Below are 22549 nucleotides of genomic sequence, written 5' to 3'. Positions count from 1 at the left end.
GGAGGTTACTAATTAGCTCACCTGGTACAGATGCTGCAGCTAAAAGGGTCTTGGTTTGCATCTCAGTTTTGAGTGTGCATACCGTCACAGACAGGGCTTTGATTGGCAGTGGCATCCATAACAATTAGCAAGCTAACAAAACGGGGCTGGAATCACCCCAGCTTTACTCATGTGGAAAATTCCTGTTTCTCTTCTATTTTTAATGTGAAATATCAAATATAAAGTGTAGCAACATTTAAAAAAAAAGAAAAGGGTGAAATCCAGCCCTGTACAGAAAGCCCAACACAAGGCCCAGATAGTACTTAAGTCCTACTAAAGCCATTAATTTTATACAAAATATAAAGCTGAGACATGGCAGACCATTGTTAGGAGATGCTTTTCCTCTTGGTGACAGCATTCTGGACTCTATGCAATGGGGGCCTTATAAGTGTGTGTACTATTCAGCGTGGTGTTAACATGAAAACAGGCAATTGTATGAAGTTGTCCACATTTAAAATATTCCATAAAATATTTGGAAATAAGTCTACTTTCACTTGAACCACATGTGGCCCTGTATCAAGAGTCCTGTTGTTATGGACTGTCTTCCTGTCATTTTCTCTCCTTGCCATAGTCCCCTGCAGTCTCAAACATGGCAGGTTTCCCTTTCCTTCCATGTGGTTCAGGGCCCCCCAGTCCTGATCAGAGATTCACTGTGTTTTTCCACACACTTGAGCTCTGCTCAGAATTGGTCCCCAAGTGTTTTCAGAACAGCAATGCAATCCTGCTCTAAGCTGTCACATGTGTCTAGTTAAACAGGAATTTGTCACTTCTTCCCTATGTGCCTGGCAGCCCTTGGGATCGCTTTTTGCATTGCTTACCTCTTAAATTTCCTTTATCTTGAGATCAAACATCAGTGATTTCCCAGGGAAGATTCATAGCAGCAGAAGGCCTGTTCCATATTCTTTATTTAGGGAATCAGGATAAAAGGCAGGTGCTAAAACAAAACAAAAACAGACAAGTGCTTTGTGTTTGTTTTCTTAAGACGGGGTCACACAGTCATTCCATTTGCTATGAGATAGCTCATAGTTATGGATTTCATCATTGCTGCACGAGAACTCCTTGGACACAAATCAGAGGATGTGACAGTAGCCATGAACATCAGCAATAAGACTAACCCTGTGAAATGATTAAAAAAAAATAAAACAAACCCTACACCTTTTTTTAGAGTCAGCTCAATATATGGGTCTTGGTTCCTGGACTCCCCCACCTAAATGCAGTTCATGTTCCTACAGCTAAACTATTAATGTAAACAGGTGGTCAATAATGCAAAGGTACAGTTAAACAAAACACACTGCCCTGGAGCGTATAAACAGGCTGAGAGGATGCCACTGAACTCTATTAATTCCCCACTCTGAACTAACTGTGGTGCCTTGGCATTGTTTCTTTTAATGTTTTGCACAGGAAGATACTACTGTTACCTGGAGGAATAAACAATGACTATTTAACGATCCCACCCTGCACATCACACTCTGCATGTCAGAAAGGTCTTGTATTTTTCAACAGAGATGGGAGCAAATTTCACCACAATTGAAACAGTTTTTAGTTATTTAGGGCACAAAAAATCAGGCAGAATCAGGAGCTTCTGCAGGGTAGAGAATAGGATCAGAGCTGGACATGGAATATGAGGGGATCTGGAGAAGGGCTGTCAGGTTTCAGGATGGATTTAGTTGGGTGTGACACCAGGGATCCAAGGTAGTGGCCCTGGCAGCTACTAGACAAAACACAAGCCTCTCCCCATGTGACACTAGCCTCTATGCACACTCCACACAGATCTCTTTCCTGTATCACTTAATACTTCCAAAACAAAGCGTCCCGTCCCCCCCGCATGGAGTATCCCCAAGTGGCTCAGAGAGTCACTGTAATCCTGGTGCAGTGGGCACAGCCAGGAGAAATGTGGGGTGGCCAATGCATCTCTGCATCCTGGAAATCTCCAGCTGCTAGAATGTGGGTGTGTGTGCAGCCAACATAGTTTAAAGCAGCCCAGTTTGGAACTGGCCTGATGTCTACTGGCCCCATAACTCACAGGAAGGGGGTGCCCACTTTGCCTTCCCTACCTGAATGATGCCTAGCCCAGAAGGCCCACGCCTCAGGCCCTTTGATTCCCAATCTTGGAAGCTGATCCCTTCTCATTGATTTTTGCCAGCAAAACGGGTTATTGCTGCCTCTCAGCAGGTGGCGTATTAATTTCCTGTCGCATCTGAGTTTGTTACCTAAGTTCACATCATTCAGTTTGTCAGGGCCTGTGGAGAGTGACAGAGCCAATGAAAATTGCTCTGATATTAATTACACACTATATCCTCCACAGCAGTTAATCCTGACGATGAGATGCCCCTACTGGAGCAGATGCCCTGTTAATGCAATAAAACAAAAAATTAAAACTAGACCAGGGGGTTGCAAACAAAGGACAAACTGGCACATTCATCACAATTGTGCTACTGCTGCCAGAGTCCCAGTGTTTAAAGTTCCACTGAAACAATGAGAACAGTTCCAGATTTAGGGCTGTGCTTCCATCCAGCACTCTGGGAAGTATGATCCCAGGGAGAAACAGCGTCACTTTGCACAGCTGCTGCTTCTGAGAGGCCTTTTTTGATGCTACTTTTATAGGACCAGTGCCACAAAAATCACCTAGCCCTGAATTGTCCCCTCTGGATCCACATGGGATGGATCTGAAGCTCCCCTGTAATAACTTATTAATACTGTATGTTGGCCTGCCTACTGAGATGTTACTATATGAATATACTGGTTTAGTTTAATAGGGGGCTGTTGGGAAAAACAAGCAGAAAGGGAAAGAATGGCTCAGGATAAACTACTTCTCAGCACACTCTGGAGAGTTAAGAGATGATGCCAGGATAGGAAAAGGCCTAAGAATGCAGAAGAACAGAAGACCACTGGCAGTTTAAAAAGGGTCGGTCAGTCAGTCTCTCTCTCTCTCTCTCAAGCGAGGCGGGTAGTTATTCAAGGGAACCAGACAGACACAGGAAACTGATGGGGAGGGGGCGGGTCTGAAGAAGTTAGGCCTGCCATCAGGGGATGGTAAAACTCTAGATACACACATACATAGACAGTTTTAAAATCCTTTTTCTCTAAAAGCTTTCTTCCTAAGATTACACAACACTTTGGTTTAAGACTGTCTGGTCACTGTATAGCACCTCTTGCACCCCAAAGGGAAGAAATGCAAGTGCCAGAATGCAATGGGGCCTGCTGGGTAAACAGGGTTGGTACACAGGGTACTGTCACACAAGGGTTGGTCTAAGAGTGGGAGCACTGTGGAGTGCCGCCCCAGGAGACCTGAAGGCATGAGGCTTGACACTTGAGGGGGTGTACTCAGAGAAACCAGAAAGGGGACAGAGATGCAGCTAACCCTGTAACTGAGATGCCTTGCATGAAAGGGACTGTGCACAAGCCATCCCCATACTACCAGCACAGACTGGGGGCTTGAGCCATCTCCTACCCCAAAGCTCCCAGCAGGTGCTCCATATGGATTGATTTAAATCACAAAGCTGGAAACCTTAATAAAAATAAATCAGTTTTAATTTTGTTTTGCATTTGTACTTTCAGTTATTTTGCTAAAGAAAGGTCAATTCACAGTAGTTGGTACTTTTTAGTTAACGATAGACTATATCTATACACATATATCTTTATTTAAGCAATTATATAGCTTAGCACACAGTTATTGAGAGTCTTAATTTTTATAGTTTTATTACATTAGAAACTGGTGAATTACTTATTTCTTATTTACTAGATATGCTTAATTTTTCACTTGTAATTTGTGTCAAACTGTATTTGGATGGAAATTGAAGAAATTCAATTACAAATGCAAAAACAGCATTTTAAAATTGTTTTCATTAGTTAAATACAACCAACTTAAGGTGCTGAATACATAGGAAAATATCATGTTTTGCATTTAAAACTGATTTATTAAACAAAAGGAAGTATTATCTGCATTTAGTGAATTGAACTGGTTGTTTCTAGCCACCATGTCCTTCAAGATTTTGGAACTAGTAGATCTCATTTTCTTAAACCTAGTTTTATTCATAGGTTGGAGAAGGAAAATAAGCTTTCCTGTGTTTTCAGCTCCCAAGCAGCTTCTCAACTTTGAATGACCTAGTCATTGAATAGCACGAGTTGAATAAACTGAAAAGAAGAAACTACTCTCTCTTCCTCTGCAGAAGAGGCTACTGCTATCAATGTCTGGTTTACCCCTTCAACAAATTCTGGTTCCAGGTGCTCACCAGTGACTTCCACCAATTCAGTGGTCTGACTTTCTTTAAAATTTTTGCCGCAAACATGTTTAGTACCGTTTAGTATTTTTTAATTTCGCTTACATTATTTTAACAGATTATATGAAGTTTAGGCCTTAACATGGGTTGTCAATTTCAAAATTTAAATTTAAATAAATTTTTAAAAAGAAAAATGTATTTAAGTACAAAAATCCATAAAAAGAGTGTTAATTATACCCTGGCTCCATGGCAGGAGAGAGTGGTAGAGACAGGCTAGAGCCAGCAGAGCTTGTACCTATCCCCTGTCCAGCCCCACAGCTATTCCCCAGGAAAAATAATACAGCCTGGGACCATGTGATCTTCTCCACATATTCCTCACCCCTTCCCTGGGACAAACAGAGGCAGAGAGAGCTAACAGGACCAGGCTACTGGGGGGAGCCCTGTTAAGAGCTGCACCCAAAAGCCACTTGCAGTGCACAACAAGACATTTTATTGGTCCTACAAAACCCAGATATATTTGTGTATACTTGTGTCCACTGGCACCTTAGCTATTAACCAACTAATCAAATAGATATAGATATCTCCTTTTTATAGAATACTCTTGTAACCAGCCCCACAATCAGCCAGCAGAGCAGGGACAGCAGTGCAGAGGCACCAGGGTTTGGGGTTGAATCTTGTGACTTCGCCACCAGGGGAGGACACCCCCACGCAAGGCAACATGAGGATTTGGGGAGACTCTCATCGGAAGGAGATCCTTACAGACCCCTTCCTCCCCAGATCTCCCTCTTCTGTGTTTTACTGTTGCAGAAAGTGACCTGGCCCAAGGGCCTGTCCAAAGAACTCTGGGTGCCAATTACGGGGTAGGCAGGTCTTTACGGAAGAAGGGCAGGTCACCAGACTGGGTGCCTCAGTCCCTACAGCAGGTTTAGCACATCAGCAGCAGAGAGCAAAACCAGCATCCCTAATTCCCAAAGAGGAACCGGAGCTAAAGAATTTGGATCTGGGTTTTTTCCACAGAGAGGATAAGAGCTGTGGTTGTCGCTCAGCCTAGGGGTCAAGTGCAGAGTTCCCATTGGGTGCACTCATATGCAGAATTCTGGTTCAGACCTATTTTTATTCATTACTCCTTTACATAGGGTGTTCATCAACCCCAGCCTAATTTTGCCTTTTCTTAAATCTTTTGGCTAGCCCCCTATGAAGTGTGACAGGCTTTACACAGAACTAAGCAGAGATATTTCTCATCGGAAGCTGCATCCATTTTCTTTTCACTGAGGGGCATAATATACCTCTTTCCTACTGAAAAATTGTAGCTGACTGAAATAACAATGCTTTGCCTTCCAGAGAATGCTGAAGCCCTATGAGGGAAGGGAACACAGTGACAAACCCACAGCATAGTGGGGAATGTCAATACAGATTTGGGGTTTAAATAGCTTTTATAAATAGATGCATATCAGACTGGTGGGGGGAATGCAGCTGCCTGGTATTGTCCAGCATAGCTAATAAGCAGTAGGAATAGCCTTCTCCAATGCTCATGACATGATATTCAGAGTCAAGAGAAAACCCTGAGCAGAATGCTCTCTAGACACCAGAGAAAGGCACTTTGTTGCTACTGGTGTCATTGTTAGGAAAGTGGTGCTCTCTTCCCTCTAGCAAGGCAGCCCTTTGTCTAGCTATAATGCACCAATCACCCTGGTAACCAAATATAGTCTGTATCAATAACATGTTCAATGAATATTTAAGTTCAGTTTCAGCTGAACTGGTACTAAGTTATGGTAAGAGTGCAATGAGAGCTTAAGTGGCATGTAGAACTTGTGCACACCCCACTGCGTGGGATGAATGTCATCCAAAAGGTCTTTAATAACCACATCTTTACATAGCTCTGCTAATTACTGGGAGACCTATGGCCAATGATTTAATTTTGCAAATTAGCAAATGAACACACACAACAGAAAAGTAAGAGCAAGAACAAGGCATCAAAAATGCACTTTGTTCATTTATTTGACAAATGCAGTTTAGTTTTAATTATGCATGACAATTGTTCTGAGTACACAAGGAAGTGTTCTGCAAGAGATTTTGTATGAGTAAGGATGCCTTAGTAACATGAGACCTACTAAGTCTTTGCTGGGAAGCAGGGAGAGACTTTCACATGCTTTTGGCATATGAAATTAATGAGGTTCTACTATATTTTACATTTATTTAGTGCCTGATATTCATAGAGCTCAAGGTTCTTCTCTAACCAGTAGCTCATATTCCTCCTCTAAGACACTGCACAGCTAAAAGTGCCAAAGGATCAAGCTTTTGCCATAGTGGATGGGAATAATAAAAACATCCTTGACTTATTTGCATAAATACACTGATGCTCCAGACAACCTGGGATTAATATAGAGCAACAGCAGTTGACTTTCTGAAACATTATCCACTGAAGCTACAAGCCATCTCACCTGCAGGACTGTACTGAATCAGGACTCTTTTCAATACTGATAAACAAGCAGGAGTGGCTTAGAGGCCACTGTGCCAATATGCCACCAGGGCCTGAGGTATTGCCTCCCTGTCATTCCTAGTCCCGAGTGAATTAGGAACGGTTCAGCACCAAAGGGTTCAAATGGGATTTAAGTGATGAACAGGCCTCCAGCTGGCCTTCTGCATTAGTGAATTCCAACCCAGAAGAATAACTCCATCTAAATTCTACTTCCTAACTTGGCAGGATTAGGGGAAATGGGAGGCTCAGAGTCCAATCGTCATTATTTGGGCTTGGCAGAATTCGATTTTCTCATTTGCTTGCAATTTCCACTCATAATATAGATTATTTTAAAATAATTTTTCTATTTTTAAATGTTCACAATTGTGCAAAGTTATGGGTTTTAAGCATTTTCTCAATGTTTATCTATTTAAATTTTCACAGTTGCAGGAAATTGGGGGAGGGGTCAGACAATAATTATTTAATTACAGTAGACACATCCAAAAAGTTAAAGGTTTATAATCATTAAGACACAAAGTGTCAACCTCACGTGTTAAAATATACAAAGTAAATATCATTAAATCAAACTAACAAGTTCTCAAGCAGCATTTTTCTTGCTTTGCCTATGTAAATTTCTATTGTTGTCTGTGCACATACAGCGAAATCAACGTTTACTGATCAAAATCTAATCCTTCCAAGCTTATTATTATTGGATCAGCGTCACCGCATGGCTTGGTCAGTGGGGTAACATTTGTGCTGCTTATTCTGCAAGCTGTTGGGTGCAGAGAGTCATAAATATTCAAGCCTTTATGAGATGGAAAATCCTGAGATAACAGGTGCTGTGGCAGGTTGAATTTTCAGGGAGTCACGAGAGAAATCACTTAGCTCTGGGAGAATGGACAATAAATCTTAACCCACAACAGTGTGAACTGATTGCCCTAAAAATAGAAATCGTATTACACACACATTCAACTTATTCCTCTGGCCGAGCAAGCAACAGCCCGTGTCAGCAGAGCAGGCTAATTTCCCACACAGAGGGTGCCCTGGTGGAATGAAATATTCTCCCCTTGGAAACTCATTCATGTCCAAAATGATCTGCAGAGTTGATAGGCATCTAAGAGAAAACATACTTCTCAGTTCAAATTAAATAGATTTCTGAGCCAGGTAGAAAGGCTTTTCCCAAGTGAAAGCTCCAGAGTCCATAAGTGTTACCTGATGGACACAAACTCCTTCAGAACCAGGGAGGGTGAGGGAGGAACAGTCTTACCCACAGTGTCCCAGGTGCGCTATTCTATGCACGAAATTTTAAAAAAAGAGAGTGAAAAATGTTCCCTCAGGAACAGAGACAAAAGTGATGGGGCCAGCTGTGGTTTGGAAGTAGGTGTATGAGCAGTGTCCTTCCTGCCCCAGGAGGTGAATCTCTTCTTTTACTTTCAAGTGCAGCCACAGAATTGTCAATTTTTGTAGCACCGTAAGTAAGCACAGGTTTCAGAGTAACAGCCGTGTTAGTCTGTATTCGCAAAAAGAAAAGGAGTACTTGTGGCACCTTAGAGACTAACCAATTTATTTGAGCATAAGCTTTCGTGAGCTACAGCTCACTTCATCGGATACATACTTTGGAAAGTGTAGAAGATCTTTTATACACACAAAGCATGAAAAAATACCTCCCCCCCACCCCACTCTCCTGCTGGCAATAGCTTATCTAAAGTGATCACTCTCCTTACAATGTGTATGATAATCAAGGTGGGCCATTTCCAGCACAAATCCAGGGTTTAACAAGAACGTCGGGGGGCGGGGGGGGGCTTAGGAAAAAACAAGGGGAAATAGGTTACCTTGCATAATGACTTAGCCACTCCCAGTCTCTATTCAAGCCTAAGTTAATTGTATCCAATTTGCAAATGAATTCCAATTCAACAGTTTCTCGCTGGAGTCTGGATTTCCAGGTTTATTTCCGCACAGACACACCCCTGGAACCGCGACCTGGGATATACTATCTACTACCCAAGATCCATAAACCTGGAAATCCTGGGCGCCCCATCATCTCAGGCATTGGCACCCTGACAGCAGGATTGTCCGGCTATGTAGACTCCCTCCTCAGGCCCTATGCTACCAGCACTCCCAGCTACCTTCGAGACACCACTGACTTCCTGAGGAAACTACAATCCATCGGTGATCTTCCTGATAACACCATCATGGCCACTATGGATGTAGAAGCCCTCTACACCAACATTCCACACAAAGATGGACTACAAGCCGTCAAGAACACTATCCCCGATAATGTCACGGCTAACCTGGTGGCTGAACTTTGTGACTTTGTCCTTACCCATAACTATTTTACATTTGGGGACAATGTATACCTTCAGATCAGTGGCACTGCTATGGGTACCCACATGGCCCCACAGTATGCCAACATTTTTATGGCTGACTTAGAACAACGCTTCCTCAGCTCTCGTCCCCTAACGCCCCTACTCTACTTGCGCTATATTGATGACATCTTCATCATCTGGACCCATGGAAAAGAAGCCCTTGAGGAATTCCACCATGATTTCAACAATTTCCATCCCACCATCAACCTCAGCCTGGTCCAGTCCACACAAGAGATCCACTTCCTGGACACTACAGTGCTAATAAACGATGGTCACATAAACACCACCCTATACCGGAAACCTACTGACCGCTATTCCTACCTACATGCCTCCAGCTTTCACCCTGACCACACCACATGATCCATCGTCTACAGCCAAGCTCTGCGATACAACCGCATTTGCTCCAACCCCTCAGACAGAGACAAACACCTACAAGATCTCTATCAAGCATTCTTACAACTACAATACCCACCTGCGGAAGTGAAGAAACAGATTGATAGAGCCAGAAGATTTCCCAGAAGTCACCTACTACAGGACAGGCCTAACAAAGAAAATAACAGAACGCCACCAGCCGTCACCTTCAGCCCCCAACTAAAACCCCTCCAACGCATTATCGAGGATATACAACCTATCCTGAAGGATGACTCAACACTCTCACAAATCCTGGGAGACAGGCCAGTCCTTGCCTACAGACAGCCCCCCAACCTGAAGCAAATACTCACCAGCAACCACATACCACACAACAGAACCACTAACCCAGGAACCTATCCTTGCAACAAAGCCCGTTGCCAACTGTGTCCACATATCTATTCAGGGGACACCATCACAGGGCCTAATCACATCAGCCACACTATCAGAGGCTCGTTCACCTACACATCCACCAATGTGATATATGCCATCATGTGCCAGCAATGCCCCTCTGCCATGTACATTGGTCAAACTGGACAGTCTCTACGTAAAAGAATAAATGGACACAAATCAGATGTCAAGAAATATAACATTCATAAACCAGTCGGAGAACACTTCAATCTCTCTGGTCACGCGATTACAGACATGAAAGTTGCAATTCTTCAACAAAAAAACTTCAAATCCAGACTCCAGCGAGAAACTGTTGACTTGGAATTCATTTGCAAATTGGATACAATTAACTTAGGCTTGAATAGAGACTGGGAGTGGCTAAGTCATTATGCAAGGTAACCTATTTCCCCTTGTTTTTTCCTAAGCCCCCCCCCAGACGTTCTTGTTAAACCCTGGATTTGTGCTGGAAATGGCCCACCTTGATTATCATACACATTGTAAGAAGAGTGATCACTTTAGATAAGCTATTGCCAGCAGGAGAGTGGGGTGGGGGGAGGTATTTTTTCATGCTTTGTGTGTATAAAAGATCTTCTACACTTTCCACAGTATGCATCCAATGAAGTGAGCTGTAGCTCACAAAAGCTTATGCTCAAATAAATTGGTTAGTCTCTAAGGTGCCACAAGTACTCCTTTTCTTTTTGCGTAAGTAAGCAATGGTTGTGCAAGTAAACAAGCCCAAAATTTGTAAATCAAAGAGCAGGAAGAGGAAGAATACCCATTGTGCCTGCCCTCATACAATTTAAATCAATCTGTCTCCATAACCTTTCATTGCGTGCAACCCTCTAGGTGGGCGATAGCTGCCATTGCAAAGGCCGTTGATGCTTTGTGGAGACTGGATGCCTTATCCAAGAGTCGGACCGCCAAGTCCAGACTAAACTAGCTTGTTGCCAAGGTATCTCTAGCACGGTTCCAATAGCCTAATCCCAGCTCTACCCCATATGTATCACGTCAAACTCTTGAACAAAACATTAGAGTTAAACTAACATTTATGCCACTAAATAACAACTCGCTCATCTAAGGTGCTTGTTGACAGCAGCACATTTTAGCATAACACTGAACTCTGCGTAAAATGCAAGCAGCGAGAGATTAGTATTTACAATACACAAATTTCAGAGACATCAAACAAGTCTCAGCAGGGGGAGCATATCTTATTTAGAGTACTTCAGTTTTTAGTTCATTGTATTAAACAAATGAAAAGGATTATAAAATCAGAATTTGCAGAAGACTGCAGTGCCCTACAGGTCTCTATCTATTTCAGATGTGGAAAAAATGAAGCTAATCTGAACCCTTCATCTAGATGATGCAACACAACCAAATTGTATAACTTAGGCTTTGTTTGTTTTTCCTGAAACTTTCCAAATTATTTCTTCAGAAATTAAAAGTAGCACTAGAGGCCCTTCTAAAACAATGGGATGGCACTATCATCATGGCCTAAGTCACCAAGCAGAAAGGCAGCTGAAAAATGTTAAATGCAGATTTTTGTCTATCTTACAAGTCCTCCTTCTGGAGTTAATACCAAACAGATGTCAAACTCAGCCTTACCAAGCTTCTCAGACTGTTTCCTCATATGTAATACATATGCTCAGCTCCGAAAGGTAATGCACAAACAGAATATTATAATTATTTATATTGCAGTAGCGCCTGGATTTCTCAGTCATGGACCCAGCCCCACTGTTTTAGACACAATAAAAAGATGGTCCCTGCCCCACAAAGCTTACAGTCTAAGACAAGATAAAACAGGTAGATAAAGACAAGCAGGCAGGGGAGCACAAGAAGAAATAAACATAGGATTGCTGGAAAATTAGAAAGTTGACAAAGAGACAATTTTTTCTCTTCACAGTAACCATAACCTGAAGAGCCATGAAATTTTGAATGAGTATTCTGCAACATAATGCTGAGAGTTTCCAAGAAAAAGCATTTTTGTGCTCCACATCCTAGAACACTGGGTACAGAAACTAGAAAATGACTTGCAATACTGCTTTAATAAGACACAACAAATATTCTCAAACTTCATTCATTCATAGATTCCAAGGCCAGCAGGGACCCTCACCAATTTATCAACATCCTTCTTGAGTTACGGGTACCAGAAGCAGACACAGTATTCCAGCAGCCATCACACCAGTGCCAAAAACCTCTCTACTCCTACTCAAGATTCCCCTGTTTATGCATCCCGGGATCGCATTAGCTCTTCTTCAAATAGGAGAAGCCTCAGATCCAATTTTCCTCCACACCTGTCTGGGACCTTCTCAGCTCAGGCTAAAGCCATATTCCCTGTACAAGTATTTAACATCATGCATACACAACAGAATTAGAGTCATTAGCGTTTGTACCTGGAAGGTGTCCCCCCTCAACTAGGATGTGCCAGCACATGGCTATTTCTAATCCTGAGTGGCAAGGCGTTGCCAGTTTTAAATATTGTACCTGCCCTGTTTCAGCCTGCTCACGGATGTGAATGACATCTCCAGCTATTTACTGTAGTTGATATTATCTGACTGTGGTTCAGAGGGTAGTAATACAGCAGCAGCATTTCACCTCTCACAGCCCAGGTTAGTAGTGTCTAAAAGTTTATCTGGCAGCTGTTCAGGGACCCCTATATAAGTTGGTGTGTCTCAGTCCGTTTCTTAACAGACGGGTATCTACCTCACTAAACACAACACTATAAGATGACTCCTAGTTTTGCAGTCCTAGGATAGAGGCTAGAGTTTATGTAGGCTATTAAGAATTCAATACTTTTTTTTTCTTCAAACTGATGGTTCCTCCTATGCAGGCTGAAGGGGAGTCTATACTGCTTCTCTCTGGGTTATTTTGGGGGTCCAGACACACCAAGTGCAGCCCTGGAATTGATTTCTGTGAGTGGGTGGTAGTCACTCGTTGCAGGGTCAAGGTGTAGAAATTTAGCAAATAAACAAAAAACAAACCCCAGCAATCTTCCAGGTCTATTCAGCATGTTGCCTTTCCTCTATTCACTGTGTGCTGTCACAGAATGACTGAGAATGTTATTGTTCCACATTTGTATTCTTTAACATACATAAAAATGAATTAAACAAATTAAGTGTCTTTGGCATAAAAATGGAAGGAATAAGGGAATGTAATAATTCAACCACAGAGTGAATGCAATTGATGAAATTAAAGGGACAATTCTGACATTAGCAAAATGAAGCACAATTAATATTACAACTAGGAAACAATAAAAAAAAAAAAAAAAAAAAGCACCACAACAGAAATACAACATGTATAAGAACAACTCAAGGAAGAGAAAAATCTGTAGCCAAAATGGGTGTCAGAGTCAATACAAAGAGAGGTTTCAGAGTAGCAGCCGTGTTAGTCATCTGTAGCTCACGAAAGCTTATGCTCAAATAAATGTGTTAGTCTCTAAGGTGCCACAAGTACTCCTTTTCTTAATACAAAGAGAGAGACTTCAATGCATATCTCCACTGATTTTCAAAGGAGACTGACAAAGAAACCTGTATCTCACTATAGAAGAAATTAATAGGATGAAAGAGGAATATATATAAACCACTGCAATATTGCCAGCTCCAAGCATTCAGAAATCAATGTCTTGGATTCTTAGCATAAACATAGCCTTAATTTTTGAAGAAAAAGCGTTTTACTTTATACTGAATTGGTTGGAATAATGCCAGTATTGCATATCCCAGCTCCATCTCTTTCAGTCTTCATTTTGACAGAGAGGTCAGCAGCATACAGCAATCTGGTGAGCAGGATGTGGTCACAGCATAAGCTTGACCTTTCTGCAGATACCTCCGTGGGAGATTGTGTTCTCCAATTTTTACAAAAAAGTGTAAATAAATTAGTGTTCCAGCATCACTTGGATCTGTGAGTATAACATGCACACTGTTGTCAAGTCTTGTCACTTCATCATAAGTCTTGCAATATTTACTATTTTCCTTAAAGCCCCAGCTCCTGGAGTCATGTTGTTAGGTGAGAATCCCAGCTTTAATTTAAAAAACTAAGCATCTAATCCTTGTGGTTGTGGAGAAAGCTTGAAAACGTGACTGAAGCAAACCCATAAGCGTCAAATGCCAGAACATAAATAAAAAAGAACGCAATGTGCATTTTTAAGAACAAAAATCTCTCAATTTTGGGGAGCCTGACATGATTTTTCACTGTCTGGAGTTGGCAATACTGCAGTGGTTTATGTACATAAGGTGCTCAGCTCCTTGAGAGCTCGGGCCATTTGGAAAATGGAGCAGTAGGACCTGATAGGGGCGAGGGGGGCGGGGGAAGAGGGCACTTCAGTTTGTTGTGTGGTCCCCAAATGCCCCCAAACCACATGCCCAAGAGGGTTTAGAGCAGTGGTTCTCAAACTTTTGCATTGGTGACCCCTTTCACATAGCAAACCTGAGTGAGACGACCCCCCCTTATAAATTAAAAGCACTTTAAAAAATATTTAACACTATTATAGATGCTGATGGGGAAGCATGGTTTGGGGGTGGAGGCTGATGGCTCGCAACCCCCCACATAATAACCTCATGACCTGCTGAAGGGTCATGCCCACCCAGTTTGAGAACCTCTGGTTTAGAGCCCCACTTGCTTCCTGCTAGGCCCAAGGTGCTTGCCTCCCTCCCACGAGTTTTGGGGAGGCAGGAATTTACCAAAGAAATCAGTGCTGCACTCAGATATAATACCAGCAACTCTCCCTGGGAAAGGACACAACCCATGATTAATAATAGGGACCTTTCAGCAGCATACAGAGCACCGCCTCAACAGTACAATGCATGGAGCCCCCAGTCCTTAAGAGTACTACCACAGACCCATTATGCGTTCATATTGCACCATCTCAGCCTCAGTCCTGTAGGCCTATTACAGGTGTCTCTTACCTCTCACCAGTGATCCCTGGTGCTTGGGTGCAATGGGAGCTCCCCGTCTCTACTGTATCAGAGGCCTTCATCGCCATGGCTACCGTTCTAGTCAAGACTCCCAGGCAGGGCCTGGGCCACTTTCCCAGCCTGGCTGCAGCCACCTATGCTCCTTCTCCCTAGGCCTATCCCTAACCCCGTGTCCAAGGCACCTTTGGGCTGGCTTACTCCAGCCTCAGCCACGGGGCACCTCTTTCCAATCCTACGTCTGTGGCCACTGGCTGATAAAGTAGCCTACAGCCAGCCCCCATCCCCACTTCAAAATTGCTAAGCTCCCACTCTAGAAGTGCATGCCCTTTCTCTAACCAAACACAGGGAGTGAGGGGTGGGATTTCCTCCCAGTCCTCTGGCCAATAGCTGCATAGGGCCCGCTCTATTTGCTCACCCCTTAATCAATTATCTGGGCTTTTGGCGGGTGGGCCTGGCCTGTTTCAGACTGCTGCTGTGGGCATGCGAAGGGAGGCCTTCCCCTCAGGTAGCATGCAGAGCACACAGTAGTGCTTCTGGCACCTCCCCTTGTGCACTGTGGCTAAAACTCTTCATTGATGCTGTTGATGCTTAGTGGCTCTGGAAAAATGAGGCACCTTTAAAGTGTCCCAGCTTGAGCACCCAGACACTGGGGCACCCCAAATAACAACCATTTCTGAATGTTTGGGCCCACAATAATAGGGAATAGCTGTGCAGGAGTGACCAGCAGTGTCCTATACTCCACAAACTGCATTGAATAAATGCAGGAGAGGGCTCTGAGGTTCCCCAGGAATGGGAAAAATAAATGTAAAATAGATTAAACATGCTGTAGCTTTAACTCCTCTCAGACCCATGTGCTCTCCCACCCCTTGCTCTCCAGATAGAAGTGTGGGAACTGCCATAATGGACTAGACACACGGCCCATCCAGCCCTGTCTCTGACAATGTCCGGCTGTTTCGGAGGACAGTGCAAGAACCCCCACACTATACAGATGGGAGGCAATAAAACTCTCCCCAGGATGGTCCTACCCTAACCACTAATAGAGATTGCCTTCAAGACATGAGGGTTTATCTCTTGTCCTATACTTTGTTAGTATTCACTATTATAACTCTGGGAAGTCTTGTTAACCCCACAGGATGTCTCAGCTATCTTTGAACCTTGCTAAATTCTTGGCCAGCAGGACATCTTGCCAGGAGAAGTGAGTTCCACGGGCTAGTCACACCTTGTGTGAACACATATTTCCCTCTTCTTATCAGTCTTGAATTTGCCACTTCCCCATGCAACTGAATCTCCCCTTCTTCTGGAGCCGTGAGATCCGGCGACTAGACGCCCCCGCTCTCCCTGCTCTAGACCGGCAGTTTTCAACCCGTGGTCCTGGGACCCCGAGGGAGATTTCCAAGGAGTCTGCACCTGGCACCCCCGCTGGACGCGTGTTCGGAGCCTGCCGGCGCAGAAGGACGAACCCCGCCGCTCTCGACGGTTCCTTATTTTACACCCCACCCTGCGCATCCCCTCAGTCCCGCCGAAACAACCCCCACCGCTCCCCCGGAGCCACCACGCCCCGGCCGCCCCCCTCCCGCCTTCCCGCCGCCGCCGCCCCGCCCCGCCCCGCGAGCCGGCGGCAGCCCGGCCTCTACCGCGCGTGCTCGGCGCGCGCCCGCCGCTCCAGCCTCCCTGAGCCGGGCGGGCTGCGTCCCCAGCCGCCGCCGGTTCTCGGGCTCGCCGAGCAGGGGGCGGCCGGGCAGCGCCCGGCGGCAGGAGCGGGGCCGGGGTCAGACCGCGCGGGATGGAGCCGCCGCCGCCGCCCCGCGCCGGGGTCCCGAGCCGGCCCTAGCCGCCGCCCTCCCCCCCGCCGAGCCGGGAGGCGCCGCCTCAGGGACCGGCCAGACGCCGGGAAGGGGGCCCCGGAGACGGGCCGGCTCAGCCCTCGCTGGCGCCGCGCCCGGGCCGGGGGCGCATGGAAGAGCCCCCTTTCCAGCCGGCTCCGCAGCTAGCCGCCCGCCGGACTGAGCCCCGGGCACGTCCCGGGGACTCGGCCGAGGGCGCCGCCCCAGCCTGCCTGCCCCGGGCGCGGTGGCCGGGGAGCCCGCGCTGCCGGGGGGCTCGGGGACCGGTCGGGGGAGTAGCGGCGTCGCTTGCAGGGGGCTGGGCGGATTTACACCGGGCTCCGGATTCCCCTTGGGGGAAACCTGGATGTGATTTGTTCTTCTTCCCACCGGCCGGCCGGCGAGAGACCAGCCCGCCGGGCTGCGCCGCTGGGCGCCCGCCCCCCGCGGGGCCCCTGGACAGCTGCGACTCGTGCTTGGCCGGGGGCAGAGAGCCCTGCCCGCTCCGGATCACTGCGGTGCCAGCGCCTCCACCTCTTCCACGGTAATTCTCTCTCCTTCCGTCTCCCAGAGCTGCCGGTGCTGCTCAGACATCGCCTGGCGTGGGAGGGGAGCGCTGGTGTGGAGGGCTTGGAGGGTGGGTGACCGCGCTGCCCGGCTCTGCGAGGTGTTATCCGCTCGGAAAGGCGCGGCACTGGTCGTGCTGTGCTGGGGACTCGGAACCTCTCTGTCTGGTTCGGAGCCCTAGATCGGGAAAAGAAGGAATATGTACATGGTGTCTAATTTCAGAGTCAAAGCTAGGGGAGGGGGGGTCGGGAGCCCTGGTATGCAGTTACTTCCTTTCACAAAAATGTCTGGATTTCTTGGCCCTATGTTTATCGAGAGAGTTAATTTTTTAAAAAAGTTGTAGAAAGCTCTGGTTGCTGGTGCTATGAAAGAAGTACTTTGGGTGGGTTTTAATATTTGTTGTTTCCTTGATGTCCTGATTTCCATGCTATTAAAAAATGCATAGGAATTAAACTTGAGAAAACAGATGATGAAGAGAGAAATCTTCCCTTTGTATGTATGCTGTCTGGGAGATAGGTGTCTGCTATAAATAGAGATGCAGGCTCAGCTGATAAGGGGACAAACAGCATCTAATTTTTAAATTATGTTTGAATTAGCGTTTGACTGCCTCAGCATCTTAACATTTTCTCAGCATCAGCCAGAAGATAAATAATATGGGATGAACAGATTCTAACAGTTTCATGATTTTTTCCCCTAGTTCTTGATAAATTGCATTGTCATTGTCAGATGTGCCTTGTGTTGCTTGTGCCAGTGTGTTAACTCTCTCTATCTCCCTCTGAAGAGAAATGAAATCCAATCATAACATTACAAACACCTGCTGATAAGTGAGAATGCTTCTTATTCAGTGAGTCACTTTCCAGAGCAAGTCAGAGTTGATTTTACACTGAATAAGGCTCCTTGTAATTGGTAATTTGATCATATGTGACGGCTGAAATAAAACTCTCTTAGCAGAATTCTCTCAGGCATTTCATTTTCCCCTTTGCACAATTCCTGGTTTAAATTATTGGTGCCTCATAGTTGAAAATGTTTTTTTAATGGCATCCAGAAACCAAGACCTGCCAAAATCAAAGCCTGATAAGAATTGAGCTGTGTGTGTGTGTGTGTGTTTTAATAGTTTAATTTTGGCATATAATTTAAGCAAAAAGTTTCTAACATTCCACTTCATACGCATTTTCAAGGGTTACACCTGATGTGCTGCAGCTAGCTGAAGGGAAGGAACCCTGATAAGCCAGGCAATGCTGTTGTCCATGTGAGGCTCATGTTTTGTGCAGTGACAGGATGAAGTGGAGTGATATAAATGGATATCATAGTTGATTTTTTTTTTTTTAATATCAGTTGTATTCACATTCAGTCAGAACATCCTTTCAGGTTTCTTTGCTGTATGAAGCTGGTTAAATGATCTGCACAGTGTCCTGTAGTTGCAGGGTCTATTGTAAGAGATTATGGTATTGTCATTGAGACCTGCTAAGGTGATGCACATAATAAAAAAATGAAATGACTGCACAGATTGTAGGTTTGAACTGAGTTTGCTCAGATAGGAAGAAGACTCCCAAGACCATTCACTGGGGAGCATCATTTCCAAAAGACCCAGACATAAATGTGAGGATGACGGGGTTCTTTATCTAACAGGAGTTTGAAACATCACAATAGCATAGTTACCTAAGAAAGTTTGTTTTAAGGATGCAAGATGCTTTTTTCCTTTAAGGTTGATTTGGTGAAGGTTTTCCTTCTCTACATTGCAGCTGGGAGCACAGGAGTCGAAAGACTCCTATGAAGTATGTGTGCCATTTAATCCCTCATTAAATCTTGCAGATATCTTCCACCTTCTTAAATAAAATTGTATCAGGAGTTAAGATTGATTTCACCCCCCTTTCTGATCAGAATAAAGATGAAGTGCTTCTACTAAAATGCCATGTTATGCATTAAAATATTGCTAGTAGGTACAAGATAGCTTTCAGATAAAAGCAGTTGTGCTGCTCAGGGACCAGGCTAAAATGCAGCTTTAACTCAACTGATAGAAAATCATTCTGAACTGGTGAGGCACAAATAGATTCTTTAGTAAAAAAAAAAAAAAAAAAAAAAAAGGTGAGTGGATGCCAAAATCACTTCTGTTCAGGAAAGCTACTACAAAATATGCTGGCTGCTTTTTACTTCTGAGAAGCCAGTTGAACCTAATTATGTTAGGAGAATGAGGAAGCATCATTGTAGACTTAAATGTGGTGGTTAGAGACTCATAAGGATATTAATGTTTGATTATCTCATAAATCCTAAAAGTCATAGTTTAAAGGCAACTGGCTACAGTTCTTCTCAGATTATGAAGTGATGCATTGATTTTTAATGTTTTGTGCGAATTTAGCATTGCTGGGAGGTGCTAGCTTTTGCAGCCCTGCTGTCTGAGAACCTCATCACAGAACTGGTTACAGTACAGACAGTGCAAGTCTTGCTACATGCCCACCTGCGATGAAAGGGAATTCTCTAAGCCAATTCAGTCCTTGCTGAGATTACCACAAGGGGGCCCATTCTATGTCTCTGTCCAGTAGGAATTGGTCTGAGACTCATTTTTATGATGGAAACTGAACAGCTGTTGACCTGGCTTGGATTTGAACTGATGATCCAGAGCTGAACAGGTCTGTAGTCCATTACCATCCCAGAACCACTTAGTCATCTTATGCAGTGAGTGCATGGTTTAGGCTGTGCTGTGGTTTTATACCCGTAACATGAGAGAATCTAAGGTATAATTTATACATACCCCAGGAGAGCACTGGCTACAGTCAAGTTTATAATCAGAATCCTTTGGTGTGTCAGAAATAAATGGGGGATTTAGGATGCTTGTGTGATGGGTTCCCCAGGTTGTAACCTGGAACTGGGGTACCAGTGATCCCTCGGTCCCATCAACTTGGGTTCCCTATCATACTGTGACAAGCTGCAAACCTCTCCAGGTACTGCATTTACACAGATATCCACAGGCAGGGACACACCCAGCTGAGTTACATCAATGCTACTCCTAGCCACTCATGAACCAACAACAGAGAGGCTCCAGCCAATTCCCCCCGCCCCCCTGCAGCTCAGGACCCCACACCTGTACCATCTTGCTCTGGTCAGAAGCCTGACCAGTGTAAATTTATTACCAGTCTGCCTCTCCATCAATGTGGAGAGGATATGCACCAGCTTTTGTTCCTGAGCTGAGGTTTTCCAAGCACTTCAGGCAAAATACACTGTTTTAAGTAAAACATAGAACAGGTTTATTAACTACAGAAAGATTTTAAGTGGTAGGCATAAAGGATAGAGATGGTTACCAAAGAAAATAAAAATCAGTGCTCAACCTAAGTCCTATAAACTAAATAGGATTTGAGTCAAGCAGTGTCTCACCCTGATAGACGGTCCAAGCAGGTTACAGATCTTCCATACACAGGCTGGGGCTCATCTTGAGCCCAGGACCACCTTGCCTTGTCAGTCTTTGACAAATAAAAGGAAGTTCTTCTTCACTCAGTGCACAGTCAACCTGTGGAACTCCTTGCATGAGGAGGTTGTGAAGGCTAGGACTATAACAGGGTTTAAAAGAGAACTGGATAAATTCATGGAGATTAAGTCCATTAATGGCTATTAGCCAGGATGGGTAATGAATTCCCTAGCCTCTGTTTGTCAGAGGGTGGAGATGGATGGCAGGAGAGAGATCACTGGATCATTACCTGTTAGGTTCACTCCCTCTGGGGCACCTGGTATTGGCCACTGTCGGTAGTGTTTGTCCTCCAGATGTGTTTCCAGGTGTTGAGTTATGGGGGGAAAGTGAGGCCAAGGGATGATGTCACTTCCTCTCTCTTATAGTTTCTTCCAGCTTGCTGGGAAGACCCTTTGCTATGACATGAGTCAAGCAGTCTCCATTGTCTCCGTGCTATCTCTGAGAATTGTCCATTGTATACAGATCCTGGGATAGTTCTTCGGAGTGTGAATTCCCTTCAGTGGGCCGTCAACATGTCTGGCTGCTCCACTGTTGTATCTGAAAGGTTCCATCATATTTCAGTAACACACACAGAGCAAAACTTCATAACTTCTCATACAATTATAGCACATACAATCTAACAGGGTATTAATGTTCAACAGATCAAGACTTTTAAAATAATAGCTCACAAGGCATACTTTGTACAGAGTATATCATAATTATATGAAAGTGTTGAATATGGGGGTTCCATGGTGCTGTTTTGAGGTACAGAGTGCCACAGCTTGTCATTGGGAACTAGTGTTTGTTCTAACTAGAAATGTGCTGCATGTGTTGTCTTAGAAACAATTCACAGATGCCCTTTAAGAATGCATTTCTGCCAGCAGATTGGCTCCTAATAGGTGTGTTTCAAGTCTGCACATCAAAGCTCACAGATAAGTTCCTTCATCCTGTTTTTTTCAGAGTGAGGCATTTAACAAGGATTCATTGTAAGGCCAGAAGGGACCCTAATGATCACATAGTCTGATTGCCTGCATAACTAAGGCTAGGGAATTTCACAAAAAAAGGTCGTGCATCAGGCCGGTAAATACTGGTTGAGTGTATTTTTTTACCATGTTGTAGCCATGTTGGTCCCACGATATGAGCGACATCAGGTGGGTGCGGTCATAACTTTTTATTTGAAGTTGGTCCACTTAGGCTCTGTATTTTTAGAGAGGTTTCAGAGTAGCAGCCGTGTTAGTCTGTATCCACAAAAAGAAAAGGAGGGCTTGTGGCACCTTAGAGACTAACAAATTTATTTGAGCATAAGCTTTCGTGAGCTACAGATGCATTCAGCCACTGAATGCATCCGATGAAGTGAGCTGTAGCTCACAAAAGCTTATGCTCAAATACATTTGTTAGTCTCTAAGGTGCCACAAGCCCTCCTTTTATTTTTTAGAGAGAGATATACAATCTTGATTTGAAGAGTCCAAATGACAGAGAATCCATCACATCTTTCAGCTCTTGCCAAGTATCTGCTCATTGCTCTAGCTAGGTGACTGAAACATGAGGGCTTTTAGAGAGACTTTATTCTGGAAGTTCAGAACTTGGCAGCTCAGACTGGCTTGTCTAAAGCTTTAATTAGCAGGTTTATAATTTGGAGCTTAACTGTTGTGGCGGGTAGAACTGATCAATCCAGCTCAAACTGGCCTCAACAGCTCAAGTTCTTGCTCAGGTAGGACAGTTTTAGGACATTTTAGGGGGCTCTGTATGTGTGGGGAGTGGGGGAGTGAGGCAGCTAGTAGGCAAAACTTTACTGAGAACACAAAAAGAAAAGGGGTACTTGTGGCACTTGATGCACAGTATGCATCCGATGAAGTGAGCTGTAGCTCACGAAAGCTTATGCTCAAATAAATTGGTTAGTCTCTAAGGTGCCACAAGTACTCCTTTTCTTTT

The 22549-nt window shown here is 44.5% G+C and overlaps 1 protein-coding gene and 1 long non-coding RNA gene across 11 annotated transcripts in view; one reads left to right on the top strand and one right to left on the bottom strand.

Moving 5' to 3' along the window:
• Window positions 1–15159, bottom strand: part of LOC122463663 — a 125684-nt gene extending 110525 nt beyond the window's left edge. Inside the window, exons 1-2 of the long non-coding RNA XR_006287239.1 lie at window positions 14780–15159; window positions 858–973 (exon numbers count right to left, since the gene is read on the bottom strand). This is a non-coding gene — a long non-coding RNA (uncharacterized LOC122463663). The remainder of the gene's footprint in view (window positions 1–857; window positions 974–14779) is intronic.
• Window positions 15160–16406: 1247 nt separating this feature from the next.
• Window positions 16407–22549, top strand: part of LOC102932319 (leucine-rich repeat and fibronectin type III domain-containing protein 1-like protein) — a 251812-nt gene continuing 245669 nt past the window's right edge. For 8 of the 10 annotated variants that reach the window (XM_043534720.1, XM_043534717.1, XM_043534715.1 and 5 more), the window contains exon 1: window positions 16421–17155. The gene's annotated coding sequence lies outside the window, so the exon portion shown is untranslated. Of the gene's footprint in view, window positions 17156–22549 lie in introns of all 10 variants that reach the window. The other 2 variants (XR_006287234.1, XM_043534716.1) reach the window with 2 other exon arrangements.

Source organism: Chelonia mydas, chromosome 23 (genome assembly GCF_015237465.2).
Source record: "Chelonia mydas isolate rCheMyd1 chromosome 23, rCheMyd1.pri.v2, whole genome shotgun sequence".
NCBI classification, from domain to species: Eukaryota; Metazoa; Chordata; order Testudines; family Cheloniidae; genus Chelonia; species Chelonia mydas.
The sequence above is the reverse complement of the archived record's forward strand: the minus strand, read 5'-3'. Positions and strand labels throughout refer to the sequence as shown.